This window comes from Tachypleus tridentatus, chromosome 9 (genome assembly GCF_004210375.1).
Source record: "Tachypleus tridentatus isolate NWPU-2018 chromosome 9, ASM421037v1, whole genome shotgun sequence".
NCBI lineage: Eukaryota > Metazoa > Arthropoda > Merostomata > Xiphosura > Limulidae > Tachypleus > Tachypleus tridentatus.
The window spans coordinates 69,143,313-69,159,024 of NC_134833.1; the positions used below are offsets into that span (position 1 = coordinate 69,143,313).

At 34.1% G+C, this 15,712-nt stretch overlaps 1 long non-coding RNA gene across 5 annotated transcripts in view; it reads left to right on the plus strand.

Annotated features, from left to right (window-relative positions):
* LOC143225426 (uncharacterized) overlaps positions 1-9,581 on the plus strand; it is a 44,640-nt gene extending 35,059 nt beyond the window's left edge. For 2 of the 5 annotated variants that reach the window (XR_013013837.1, XR_013013841.1), the window contains exon 4: positions 1,755-5,023. This is a non-coding gene — a long non-coding RNA (uncharacterized LOC143225426). The other 3 variants (XR_013013839.1, XR_013013840.1, XR_013013838.1) reach the window with 3 other exon arrangements.
* The last annotated feature ends 6,131 nt before the right edge of the window (positions 9,582-15,712 follow it).

Sequence of the window (15,712 nt, forward strand, 5' to 3'; positions counted from 1 at the left end):
AATAACTAATATTGGCACTAATTATTCACCAAATTACGAAATAAAGTGTTAAAATGTAACTATCTGTAATTAACTGTTAAAAAATTCAACATAGCTGTCTTTAGTTAACTGTTAAAATAGTGTACAAATATAACCATTTCTAGTTAACTGTTAAAATGTGAAATATAGACAACTATCTCCATTAAGTCAAGATATAAATATACATTGTCTTTAATAAATCGTTAGAACATGAAATAAACACAATGACCACTAATATATAATTTAAAATGTCATTAAAAGAGGGAAAATATCTAAAATACTACATGTGATTTGATCTGACATACGTTTTAAGAATTGTGCACATTTAATGAACAATTTTGTATAATTGATGCCAACTCTTGGTTTCCAGAATGTTCTATGCAATTGTAGTGCTGCCATCTAATAACTTACTTTGTAACTAGTAAAAAATATGTTGATTTTGCTTTCCTTTATATTGCTGAGGTTCGACATGGCCAGGTGGTTAAGGCACTCGACTCGTAATTTTAGGGTCGCGGGTTCGAATCCCCGTTACACCAAACATGCTCGCCCTTTCAGCCGTGTGGGTGTTATAAGTGACGGTCATTCCCGCAATTTGTTAGTAAAAGGGTTGCCCAAGAATTAGGGTGGGTGGTGATGACTAGCTGCCTTCCCTCTAGTCTTACACTGCTAAATTAGAGACCGCTAGCCCTCGTGTATCTTTGTGCGAAAATCATCAACAAACCGAACTTATTGCTGATGAAAATTATTTTTTTACAACATACTTCCACCTTATCAACGATTGTAAGTTCTTTTCGTTTTCATCCAAGAAATCTTCATGTGAGCAACATAACGGTATTTATAAAAAAAAATGATGATTTCTTTGCACAGGCTTCTTTCCGTTTATTTTTACATTTTAACTTACATTCATAGTAATGGAACGCATTTATTTAAAATACATAAAAAGAAAACCAAAAAGCATTTCTGTCATAATTTCCAGATAAGCAGGACTGGATTTACAGCTACAAATTTCATATTACAAAATAGCTACAGAACGAGAAGTCCTAATTCAATATCGTCTTAATAACAATCAATCACAACTGGTATTTGATTTGCAATCTGGACGTTTCTACATAAACAAGTATCTAACTTCAAATGTTATTCACTTTTAGAGGTTCTGAGAAACCATTTGCTAACTGTTGAATGCTCTGTCTACGGATTAACCTAGGATTGCACACGATTCCAGTGTATCAGAACCCTGTTACATAATTACATTTGCTACAATATATTGTATTGTTATAAGTTAAACTGAACCAGTGTTGTTATGGTTGAAACAACATTTAAATGATTGAGTCTTGTTCTGGTACATTCCACCCATATCAACACACTATTTGTTTCTGTTTTATTTGAGGGGGAAGAGGCGAGAAATGTCATTGTCTAATCATTCCTATATGTTTTTGTTTGGGTCATCCTACTCATATGTAATAAATGTCAATGTATGAGGTCAGAAAAAATATTTTTTGACGAGAATTACTTTAAACATCAAGAAGTTGTAAGTATATATGAATAACTATGCATACATTTCATATTAACTCAGAAAATATAGAAATGTCCAATATTACTTGTTGTTATGGGTAACATTGTAATTAATTTCTCATTTAATGACTATATTTTGTTTCATATTTCCTACATAGCGTTCAAATAATTTTTATATTAAACGTTAAATAAATAACGACCATAATGTGTTTTGTTTTCTCCAGATAACTGAAATAATACATGTTAAGAAGTTATAGCTACAAAGGAAGTTGCACGAGTCAACTGAAGATTGTGAGATGTTTCTTCACCAACAAGTTGTATAGCATCACAACATAGGTTTCTGGACTCTTTGGCCATACTGGTGGTTAAGTATTTCATCAGGACTAAGCACCAACCTGTTGACCATACTACTGTTCCCTAGGTACACAAAGAAAACTTAGCCTTAGTTGGAAACCATAATTTCAAGTATGAAGACTGTACTAAGGTTGACAACTCAGCTTATCACATCTTCATCATTAACGATAAGACTTGCATGAAGACAAACATTTCTTAGCTGTTTTCTTTTTAAAACGAGACCAGATTTTTTCGGCACACATGCACATCGCATGTATTCATCCACTAATAGTATTAAAGTGTTTGTTCTATGAAACTGGATTTACAAGTTCAACATATCTTTCATCCAGAATACTCGCTTCTCCACTTCTGAAGCACGTTTTATTTGTTACATAACATGTCTTCTGGTATTACTTTAAATATTTTTTCAAAGTTAAGATAGAAATGTTATATATAAATTTTGATGACGCCTTCTGGTATAACGGTCAATTTTAACAATTACTTTAAGTATTATTGAAAATTAAGTTAATATTGTTATGTCTTTCTTCCATGAAATGTCTTCTAGTACAACTCCGACTTTACTCATTATTTTAAATACTGTTGAAAGTTAAGATAATATTGTTATATCTACCTTCCATGACATGTCTTCTGGTACATCCCCCAACCTTACTCCTTACTTTAAATACTGTTGAAAGTTAAGATAATATTGTTATATCTACCTTCCATGACATGTCTTCTGGTACATCACCCAACCTTACTCCTTACTTTAAATACTGTTGAAAGTTAAGATAATATTGTTATATCTACCTTCCATGACATGTCTTCTGGTACATCACCCAACCTTACTCCTTACTTTAAATACTGTTGAAAGTTAAGATAATATTGTTATATCTACCTTCCATGACATGTCTTCTGGTACATCACCCAACCTTACTCCTTACTTTAAATACTGTTGAAAGTTAAGATAATATTGTTATATCTACCTTTCATCCAACCTTACTCCTTTCTTTAAATACTGTTGAAAGTTAAGATAATATTGTTATATCTACCTTTCACCCAACCTTACTCCTTACTTTAAATACTGTTGAAAGTTAAGATAATATTGTTATATCTACCTTTCACCCAACCTTACTCCTTACTTTAAATACTGTTGAAAGTTAAGATAATATTGTTATATCTACCTTCCATGACATGTCTTCTGATACATCCCCAACCTTACTCCTTACTTTAAATACTGTTGAAAGTTAAGATAGTATGATTATATCTACAAAGGTCTCTTCTTACGACTTTTCTCGGCGTTTAAATTTTCCGTAAGAATTCAGAATATATTCCCAATTAAAAATAGGATTAATCCCTAGTATAGAAGTCGTAAAGCTTACGAATTTTATTGCGTGACGTATGAGGGCGTTTAAATTTTCTCCGAGAGAATATAAAAGAATACTGGAAAAGTCTTTGTTAAAAATGGGGCCTGGCATGGCCTAGCGCGTAAGGCGTGCGACTCGTAATCCGAGGGTCATGGGGTTCGCACCCGCATCGCGCCAAACATGCTCGCCCTCCCAGCCGTGGGGGCGTTATAATGTGACAGTCAATCCCACTATTCGTTGGTAAAAGAGTAGCCCAAGAGTTGGCGGTGGGTGGTGATGACTAGCTGCCTTCCCTCTAGTCTTACACTGCTAAATTAGGGACGGCTAGCACAGATAGCCCTCGATTAGCTTTGTGCGAAATTCCAAAACAAACAAACAAACAAACAAACAAGATCCTTTAAAGATTCGGAACTCGCGCCTATGGGCGCGGGAATTTTCGGCGTTTTATTACGATGTTGTTCAGGACACTCAATAGGGAGTCAGGTCAGTGTCAAGTAGAATCAGAACACGGGTCCCATATGCCAGCGGTGAGCACGCCTCTGAATACGGTACATCATTCACGTATTCATCAATAACTCATCTAACACTGCATCGTTTCAGTGACTAAAACATATTAGATATCACTGGAAGTGCAGAGAACTAGATAAGGTTACGAAGCTCGATTTTTCTAATGTGGGGAAAGAAACTCTAAAGAAGCACAAAAATGTTGAAATTTGTTAGTCATATGAGGTATTTTGTATAGAACTTTCTCACGCTTATGATGATGTTCAAACTGACTTTGAAATAGCTAAGTTCAGCCCCGCCTTCTTAAATTTGTATACCTACCTAAATTTGCTCCATTTACAGGGTTCCTAATAACAGAAAAACGTATTAGCAATGTATTTCACACGGAAAATGAGTGATTTCAACTACATTTTTGGTCAGTTACTTGTGATGAAACTTAAAATTACTGGATATGTGTAACGTAACTGTGACAAAGTGTGTTAATCAAATAATTATAATACGATATTAAGTTTAAACGAACATTAAATCTATACTTTTCATTAATAAAGGACTGTTAACATCTAAGATAATCCAATTAGTTTCAAAAGAGTAGATTACAATCACAATGGATTGTTATCAAACTGAATTGTTCACTGTGAACCAGTGTTGCATAAACTCAGTGGCATGTGAAGAGACTGTTGCTCATTACAAACTAATGATGTGTCAACATACAACTTTCCTTCACTGTGTTCCAATAATCGATACTTCCATGTCGTGTAAACTGCAGGACGTCTATAACAGTTAAAAATGGCGTAACAGTTGTATATTTAAGTAATAAACAAAGACTAGTTTCGACATACCACATTTAAATCTAATGTTCACACTTCCATTATGATCCTAATGAATACGAAACATTCTTTCGTGTGGCATAAGATATTGGCATTCAACTGAATGATATTATTGCCAAACACAAGACAAAAGGAACCTTTGGATGGGTGGTCAGATGAGTTTACATTTCCTTTAAAAGGATCTTATTAGATGATTAATAGGGTTAGGAACAGTCTTAGTTACCAAAAGCCCCTCCCCCGTTTTGAACCTCAACTGCATTTTGATGATTACGTGAAGTTAAGTAGTGTGACATGATATCCTTGGTTCGCTACTGACCCACAGCTTACTTAGGCCTACTTGTGTCCCTAATTTCAGAAACGTGTGTATCCCACCACAATTATTAATTTAAGTTTCTTTCATCTTTCTCTGTCAAAAAAGCCTCTTGAATAAGTCTGCCTTATTAAACAGGATTATACTGATGTCAACGGAGTTTCAAATTAATTTATTTTACACGCACAGATAACTTATACACATACTCACTTAATGGGATATATCTATATATAACTATATACATACATCGCTGAAGGGGAAATACACCCTCGAACAATCAGATACATCTATCGCTGAATGGGGAAGATATGCATAGATTACTATGTACATAAATCGTTGGAAGTGATACACGCAGGGTTAATTAAATATATAAATCGTTGGAAGTGATACACGCAGAGTTAACTAAATACATAAATCGCTAAATGGGTATATACCCATAGATAACAAAATACATAAATCGCTGAATGGGTATATATCCATAGATAACTACATACTTATTTCACTGAAGGGGTATATACCCATAGATAACTACATACATCTTTCACTGAAGGGGGTATATACCCATAGATAACTACATACATCTTTCACTGAAAGGGTATATACCCATAGATAACTACATGCATCTTTCACTGAAGGGGTATATAACCATAGATAACTACATACATCTTTCACTGAAAAAGATATACACCCATAAATAACTACATACATCTTTCACTGAAGGGGCATATACCCATAGATAACTACATACTTATGTCACTGAAGGGGTCACATACCCATAAATCACTACATACTTATTTCACTGAAGGGTATATACTCATATATAACTACAATCTTATTTCACTGAAGGGGTATATACTCATAGATAACTACATATTTATTTCACTGAAGGGGATATATATCCATAGATAACTACATACATCTTTCACTGAAGGGGATATATACCCATACATAACTGCGTACTTATTTCACTGAAGGGGTATATACTCATAGATAACTACATACTTATTTCACTGAAGGTGGCAGATCCCATAGATAACTTCATACTTATTTTACTGAAGGGGGTATATACTCATAGATAACTACACACATTTGTTACTGAAGAAGATATATATACCCATAGATAATTACATACATCTTTCACTGAAGGGAATATATACCCATAGATAACTACATACTTATTTCACTGAAGGGGTATATACCCATAGATAACTACATACTTATTTCACTGAAGGGGATATATACCCATAGATAACTACATACTTATTTCACTGAAGGGTATATACCCATAGATAACTACATACATCTTTCACTGAAGGGGTATATACCCATAGATAACTACATACTTATTTCACTGAAGGGATATATACCCATAGATAACTGCATACTTATTTCACTGAAGGAGATATATATACCCATAGATAACTACAAACATCTTTCACTGAAGGGGTATATACCCATAGATAATTACATACTTATTTCACTGAAGGGGTATATACTCATAGATAACTACATATATCTTTCAGTGAAGGTAATATATACCTATAGATAACTACATACATCTTTCACTGAAGGGGGTATATACCCATAGATAACTACATACATCTTTCACTGAAAAGGGTATCCATGCATTACTATGTGATTAATCACGGGAATTTATACGATAGTCGTTTCTTTTCATATTTTCTCACTTTTTTGCACATTTTTATGCACACAACAGGACATGACATTACAGTATGTTTAGAAGATTGTATACTTAACACGTTACCAAAGTTCACCTTCAAATAGCCCATGATACTTTAACTTTCTCTTCTTTGATAGTTTCGTGTGCCCCACCATTAACCGGGATATACTGACCCTGAAAAATTGAGAAGCACACACGCCCTTAGGCTTAGATCAAGCGAGTTGCCTGTATCATCATTTTACCTGCTACCCGCGAAAGTGAACAAAGTTTTATAATGTCATGCTTTAGTGGATGTTTAGTAAACATTTCAAACCACAAGGACTTTCTGGCGCGATGAAAAACCATTAAAAATACACAGAGTTCTATATCCTTGCAAGTACCTTTTTAAAAAGACATAAAGATGTTCGATTACTTGTCTGGTGTTCTCTCGTAGAATGGTTGTCTCTTTGGAGAGATTTACATTCAGGAAAATTCATCTTAAAGCTGTACTCAAACGATTTCAAAAGTTTAAAGAAGAAGAAAAATAGAGACGTGTGTCTTTGTGTATTTTTCTTATAGCAAAGCCACATCGGGCTGTCTGCTGAGCCCACCGAGGGGAATCCAACCCCTGATTTTAGCGTTGTAAATCCGTAGACGTACCGCCGTACTAGCCGGGGGCAATTCTGGCGCCGAGACCTTGGATCGAACCGAAATAGGGACGAAACGAATGCTTTAAACCAGATACAAGCGGGGAAAAATAAAAACGCCCGAACATGAAAACGACTTAACAGATATCAAAATTTTACCACAAAGCTCCAAACGGAATTTCAAAGAAAATTTTAAAGGCAGTCATAAGGTACATTCATTATTGTGTTAATACATAGGTAAATACAAAAATTTTATAGCAGTTCGTAAGTTTGGCAGTTAAAGGATCGGTGAATGGACAGATACTCAGGTTTGAAGAAAATCAAATAGCTAGATGTACAGGTGTGTAAAACAGTTTACAGTTATGTACCCAGAAATAAGCGTCACGGTCGAGTGTACGGATACATGTATTGTATTACATACGGTCTCATGTTTTTAGTTATATCGTATATAATATTCCGATATGTTAAATTCATGTACAATCTTAAGCATTTAGATTTATAAATACGAATATACAGACATAGAGGTTGAACGAAGTGCAAGTAACTCAGCGTATGTTTGTTCCTACTATTAAAACGTTGTTGAAGCAACTAGCGCCTGTATTCACTTCATTAAAACATGTTGAACGAACAAGGTATTGGCTTGGTTTGAATTTCGCGCAGTTACCCGAGGGCTATCTAAGCTAGTCGTCTCTAATTTAGCAGTGTAAGACTAGAGGGAAGGCAGCTAGTCATCACCACCCACTGCCAACTCTTGGGCTACTTTTTTACCGACGAATAGTGGAATTAACCGTCACATTATAACGCCTCCACGGCTGAAAGGGTGAGTATGTATGGTGTGACGGAGATTCGAACTCGGGACCCTCGGATTACGAGTCGAGTGCCTTATCCACCTGGTCATGCCGGGCCGAACACTTTAGTCTGATTGCTTATTTCACACAAAGTTACTCGATACCTATCTGTGCTGAACAGACCAAATTTTTCAGTGAAAGACAAGAGACAGAGCAGGTAGTCAACATTATCCATCGAATATTACAACACCCCATGGGCGAGCATGTTTGGTAATGAACACTTTTACAATAGTCCTACTGGTATGAATCCTCAAGCCTGAAAAACAACATTTTCTTTGTTTGTTTTGTTTCAAGCTTTTCGCGTTATTTGGTGGGTTTTTTTTGTCATACGACTTTCTGTAGGGTTGATTTTTCTTTCACGTGTTCTTATATTTTTGCAGCGTTTAATTTTTTTCCAAATTTTGCTTGTACTTTTCTATTTAGGAAGCTCTTCTGAAATTAATCTTCACTACTTAATCTTAACAAATGTGTTATGTCCTCTCTTTGACCAATTTCATTGGAGTCTGTGACCACAAACCTCAGATGTTACCAGTGATTTTCTAAGTGTTACTGAATACATAATGTTAGATGTCGCCAGTGACATTACAGAGTCTGCCAGCCCAAACCTCAGATGTTGTCAGTAATTTTGCTGGAGTCTATGACTACAAACCTCAGATATTGCCAGTGGATTCGCAGGGGTCTAAGATCCCCAAATAAGAGATATCATTTGTGATTTCGAAGAAGTCTGCAACTCCAAACCTCAGATGTAGTCAGTGACGGTTCAGGAAGTTGAGACAATAATGACAGATGCTGCTAGTGGCTTTAAAAGTCTGCGATCCTAAACAACAGATGTCGCCAGTGAGTTCCAATAATCATTGGTCGTTTATATTTTTTGCATAATCGAGAGATTTTATCGATACCACATATTAATTCGTGGGAAAGAACAAATAAACAAACATCTCTAGAGGACTGGTGACATATCACTTCATTAAGAGGAATAGCACATTAATGAATGAACTGACTTACGCGGAAAATGGCATTATTAACTCAGTGTCTACATATGTTCTCTAGTGAGTTACACAATTGTTTTGTTGTTATAGTAATTCTGACGAATTTGTTTAGTTTATTGTATAACAGAAAGAAACTAGAGTCTCGGTTAATGTACAAAACCAAATCTAGTTTTGTTATGTTATTAGGTTTACCGAAAAACTTTGTGATGTTTTTCATTGGATGTGCACAATTTTTTACTCAGAATAGAAGCAGACTATGGAGCTCAACCCCAGCCTTCTTCAATCAAGCCACATCAAGAAACATCATGGCTTCTCAGTCTCCAAACTGTGGTTAACAACTCGGTATGACTTTATGCAAAAATATGATTAACAACGAGGTATTACCTTATGTAAATCTGTGGTTAACAACTAGGTAATACCTTATGTAAAACTGTGGTTGACAACTCGGTATGACCTTATGTATCATCTACTGAAAAATACTTTTACCGTAGTTGTTTGGTTCCTATGACAAAACATCCGTATGTTCCTTTCTTACTTCCTAACACGAATAAAAAGGAGATGAAGGAAATAAACTTTTGGTTGAGAGCTTGTGTTGTTTGTTTTATAGCAACGTCACATCAGGCTATTTGCCGAATCCACCGAGGGGAATGGAGCCCTTGATTTTAGCATTGTAAATCCATATACATATCTCTGCCCCATCGAGGGGATAGTTTTGGTTCAGACTAACAATGATTGTTCTAATAGAATTGATTATTCTAAAAGCATTTATTTATCGTCTTACAGTTACATTTGACATTAGAGAACTACGAACTTCACTGTTGAAAAACTTCCATTCGTAATTCACACCCAATGTCTATTTTACCTCTGCCTGAATTGTTTCATAAAGGTTTAAAATTTCTTAACTCTTGTGAAAACCGTCAAGTAAATACAGACGTGAAACAAACTCTTAATATTTAAAATAATACAGGGTGTTCAGAAAGTCACTATGCACTTATATATTTATTAACAGACATGTTTCAATATAGAATACAGGAGGTAAATATGAATGATAATTATAAACAATGTTGAAAGTGACCCCCGTTGACATCAATACAGGTCTGGATCCTTCTTATTTTGTTTATAAACACCGCTATCAGTTGATGGCTTGAAATAGACTGAATAAAATATGATTACAAAACTGCACAGTGACTTTCCGAACAACCTGTATTTTTTGACTTCGTTAAAAGCATGAATATAACCGTACTCAATCTTTCATAATAAAACAATATAAACATGACTACAACTGTTCTTTATATCATAAATGCACTTTTACAAAAATATTAACGCAAAGAGTTAACATTAAAAATTATTAGATAGTTAAAATGAAACTATCAAGCTCACGTCACCTAACGTTAAAAATTCACACCATTAAGGTTTCAGTATTTTTCTATAGTGCGCTTTAGGACAATATGCAACGTGGTTTTGTAAAAATTAAGTAATTTTACAGAACATACAGCTACAAGAAACAACCACACTTATGTTGATAACAAAATATTTGTTGTATTTTCGTGTCTCACGATACGAAAAGCAGACACATTGTTGTTGACGTCAAATGTTTGTTGTATTTTGGTTTCCAATTATTCTTTTTAAATAAAGACGGACTACAAAATCTTCAGAATTGTTTTTTGGATACAAATTTAACTGATTTTGTTTTATTTACAGACTAACTGTTGTATTAAGCTACTTTTCTTACTCATGCTGTTATAACAATTCACAATCAAAGCTCATAACGGAAATATAAATAAATATTAAAAAAAAACATTTCACGTTGCACAATGTTTGTCAGAGTTTACCGAAACTCCTTCGTTCTTTATCTATGATAGACGAAAACCTGTCAGTTTACTGACATTGCTTCATTATTTATCTAAACTATTGTACAACTGATGTGAATAAACACGCGAACGCTTTCTGCACTATGTAACACAAATTTTGTTCCTGGATAGTATGTGTTATTTCTTAATTGCTTATGTTGTAAAAGTACAGAAAATGGCCATTATTCCCTTCAAACATTACTTTTGAGATCTGGATAATGAAATTTAAAAATTAGCCTATTTTCTGTGTAAAAACGGACAAATTTGCACATTTTCATTTACCTAAGGTATGAATAAAACGACATATGAATCAAGATTTACATGTATTTATACAAAAATGTTTAGATGTGAGTAGTTTTTCGAGATTTGCGACTGTAATGTAAATCCTTTCACGTATCACTCCCCAAATATAGTCTCCCATCATGTTTTTGTTATACGCTCCCAGGTCACCAAAGCAAACTTTGAAGAGAAAATTAGATCTTTTCCATTTACTTTAGGTATAAGCAATTGGGAAATAACACTTTCTGCCCAGGAACAAGAAAAAGTAAAAAATTTGTTACATAGTGTAATCAGACATGTTTTTTGTCGCTAGTATTAAGAAACGAGCATAATATTAAACAGACGAGTGTTCGAAAAGCCAATGAGTCGGCTAACTTGGAAAAAAAAGTGTTACGTGTTTCTTCTGTCAGCTGGTTCGTGTTTGCATTATTTATGATTGAAGTAGAAGAAAAACGACGTCTGTATTATTATTACAGGATAAATATAAGAGTTCTGGCTTGAATAGGTCTCATCTTTCACGACCGTAAACACATCGTTATGCCATTTAGTGAAGGACTCTATCCTACCTATGCTAATATTATGAGACTAACCTGACCGTAAACCTCGTTCCAATAAATAATGTTCGTTTTCAAGGTCCATAAATGACAGTACTGAGGGACTTCAAAGAGAAAAATTATTGTGTAGGTTATGGGAATAATGCAAGGTAAATATTGCCATGAGCATCGCACGTTTCAGTCTTCATAAGGTTTTGAATCATCCCCTCGCGTCATGCATTCGAACTTAACGCTCCATGCGACCAAGACTGTTTGGAGTGTTGCTATAGCTACTATTACACTATGAATAACAGCCTTCGCCCCAGGGAACCAGCACGAGAAGTGGTGTTTAATCCATGACCGTGCCGTCGATAGTCTGCTCTAGTTTCGAAGCTTAATTTTAAAACCGAGTGGTTTGAACCATAAGACTATAGATGTAAACTAATGATATGAAAGGTTTGGTCGCTCTATCTATCACAAAATACTAAATATATTATTACAACCTGTTTGATGTTTCAAGAGTTAAATGCAGTTTAAATATTATTAGAAATTGCATTTGTAAAATATCCAGTAACTTGAATACAGTAACAAACGAAGGGAGAAATGTAATATCGTTTCACACAAATATTCAACATTGAGGTCAAATTGATATTCAAATTTATACATTATATGGGAGGTAGAACCAGGTCAGAGACCCCAAGGTTCAGAAATATCAGTCCCTAAGGGAGGGAAAAACATAGAACAAGTCAGCATGTGGTATACAGAATAACCAAACAGAGACTTCAAAGTTTATATAGAACAGTCCCTAACTTGAACTTCTGACGAGAGGCATGTCAGCAACCCTTGACGGCTACTGTTACTCTTATGTGTAATCAAATCAACCGCCCACCTATGAAAGTATAGAACGTGTTCAGAAGCACATCTCGGGCACGGATTTTTTCAATTTTTTATAATCCATAGAGGAGGTGGGTATCGCCATTCTTAAAGCCTACTTGTGAGAAGGTTCTGTTCTTAAAATATCTTAGCAAGGACTACATTACTTCAGAATCTCTGAGCAGGTTTTAAGTTAGTTCAAAATATACAGGTAAGGAATAAAGTCTCTCAGAGTCTCTGAGGCCAGTTACTTCAGAATAGGATGTGCCAATGAGATTTTCTTGGGTACTTATAAGAAGTCATGTTCTTCAGTTTGTTTAACATTTTCAATGGAAACAAATGTAACTATTTTTAAATAAGTTAATGTTTTGATTAGAACGAGCGTAACTGTTTTTAATTAAGTTAATGTTTTCCATTGGAACAAGTGTAGTTTTTGAAATTTACCTAATGTTTTGAATTAAAAAAAGTGTAATTATTTTAAATTAAGCTAATGTTTGGAAACTGAACAAGTGTAGCTCTTTCCATGCCAATGTTTTCCAATAGAACAACCGTATTTCTTTTTAATTATGTCAATATTTTAAATTGTAACAAGTGTAATTCATTTTAAGCCAATTTTTTCAACTTAAAAAGTATAATTCTTTTAAATTAAACTAAATTAAGTGTAGTTCTTATTAAATAAGCTAATGGTTTCAATTGAAACAAGTGTATTTTCCTTTAAACAGGTTGCTGTTATTAACAGGAAAAAGTGTAGATTTTTTAATCAAGCTGATATTTCCAATTGAAGCAAGTGTATTGTTTCTAATTAACCTAATGTTTATATGTAACAAATGTTGTTCTGTTTACGCTAATGTTCTCAACTGAAACAAGTGTAGTTCTTTTGAAATAAGCTAATGTTTTCAATTTGAATAAGTGTTGGGCATTTCTAATTTAGCTTATGTGTTCAACTGGTACAAGTGTAGATCTTTTCAATTAAGTAAATATCTTCAATTAGAACAGGTTTAGTTCTTATTAATTAAGTTAATGTTTTCAACTGAAACAAGTGCGCTTCTTTTTAATTAATGTAATATTTTCAATTAGAACAAGTGGAGCTATTTTGTCAGTTAAAATATTCAAATCTGTACAAACAATACACACTGTATCACAAACTGTGTATTTTTCTTGCAAGAAAACATTTGATTTATTTTTTTATAGTAAAAACAGCCACGAGTTTAATAGAAGTGCCTTTCTTTATTAAATTTTATTAATATGTAACAAAATAATTAAATATCTAGAAGATGCAGATTTGTTAACGCATTAACAAAAAAAAAATTCAACATACAATTAACCAAAAAGCGTAGTTAACAGGCCCTGCAAGAGCCAGTGAGGCGTAAGATAAAGTACCCAATCTGGTTTATCTTAATATGAAATAAATGTTTTGGACAATTTTATTGGCTAAAAAGAAAGCATTTTCCACACTCTTTTAGCTTTGAGGCTGCAAAGCGTGAAATCTGTCAGTGCATTACGAACTTAACGGCTAAGCATAAGAAGTATGGAAGTCACCAAGTGACACAAAGGTATTCAGGAACCACCTAGGTAGATAATGTGCAGCAAGTCGAGTACAGTGTTATTCCTGTAGCTGATTTCAAAGTTTACCTGTCTATTAATCACACTGTTGACTATCGTGATACTTCGATCTTCCCTACCGAATCGCAGGTAAAATCGTTCGTATCTAAACATAAAAAAGGTGATGGCAGAAGCATTAAAGATTGGCAGTTGTTTAATTAGTGACACTGAAAATGTGTTTTTATTGATATATACTGAATTTATTCCCAGTAGATATAACTTAGTACTATCTAGGTATGGAGACTTGAAGATGCTGTAGATCACTTAAAAATATATAAATTAACAAACGAAAAATTGTCTCAAAAACATACCTCCCAAAATGTATTATTTGACAGTTTTCGGATTGAACGTACTTTTAATATTCAGCAAATTGTAAAAACACCCCTTGGTTTCTGAGAGATATGTTAAAATATGTGTCTAAAAACGTTAAGTACATTAGAACATATGATCAACGAGTACAGTGCTATAGAACAAACATATAAACTACACGGTCCAATAGAACATACAATCAATGAACATAGGGCTGTAGAACAAACATAAACGACACAGTCCAGTAGAACATACGACCAATGAACATAGTGCTATAGAACAAACATATAAACCACACGGTACAGTAGAACATATGATCAATGAACACAGTGCTGTAGAACACACTACCTTTCCTTGTACAATCCTTTAGAACATGGTTTTTCTCAAACTATGCTCCACGGAGCTCTTGGACTCCGAAAGGAAATTTTAGAATGTTAATAAGTGGGTTACCTTTCGGACATATTTGCCTACCTAAATGAAGTGAATGTTACAAAGCAGAGTACGAGGGTAAGGTACTTCAAAGCTCAGAGTAAAATGAAAGCGCTTCAACGTAAGCTAAATCTTTGGGGTGAATGTATACTCATGGAAGAACTTAACTGCTTCGAAAACCTCAGTGGGTTTTACTCATGAAATTTCCTTAAGTGAAGATGCAAAAGTTTCAGTCTTGCGGCGCATACTTGATTTGTGTACAACTATTGGGGAGTACTTCCTTCCTCATTTAGCAAAATTACTGTGGATTCAAAATCCCTTTATGGACTGCAAATACCAACAAGTTGCCTTTCAAAGAGAAAGACCAGCTTATAGAAATTTCAACTAATCACACCCTAAAAACAAAATTACAGCAGGAAGAAATTACACAATTTTGGATTCAAATGGCCATGGAATACCTTGAAATAAGTAACAGATATTTGAAAATTGTGATTCGTTTTCCAACAACATATCTTTGTGAGCAAACATTTTCACTGCATACAGCTACAAACACCAAATTTAGAAACGGGCTAAATATTGAAGATGCTTTTCGCTTACAGGTAACAACCATAACTCCAAATATTGAACTACTTTGTGAACAAAAGCAAGCCCATCCGAGTCACTAATAAATAAATAAGTACACTGTACTTTTACTGACATAAATTTTGTAAGCAGAAATTTTTTGAACATGTAAGTAGAAGTAAAAATGTTTCTTTGAATATTGATATTTTTAATAAATTTATATTCTGAAAGCTTGAAGTAAACTTTATCTGGTGCTAGTGACCG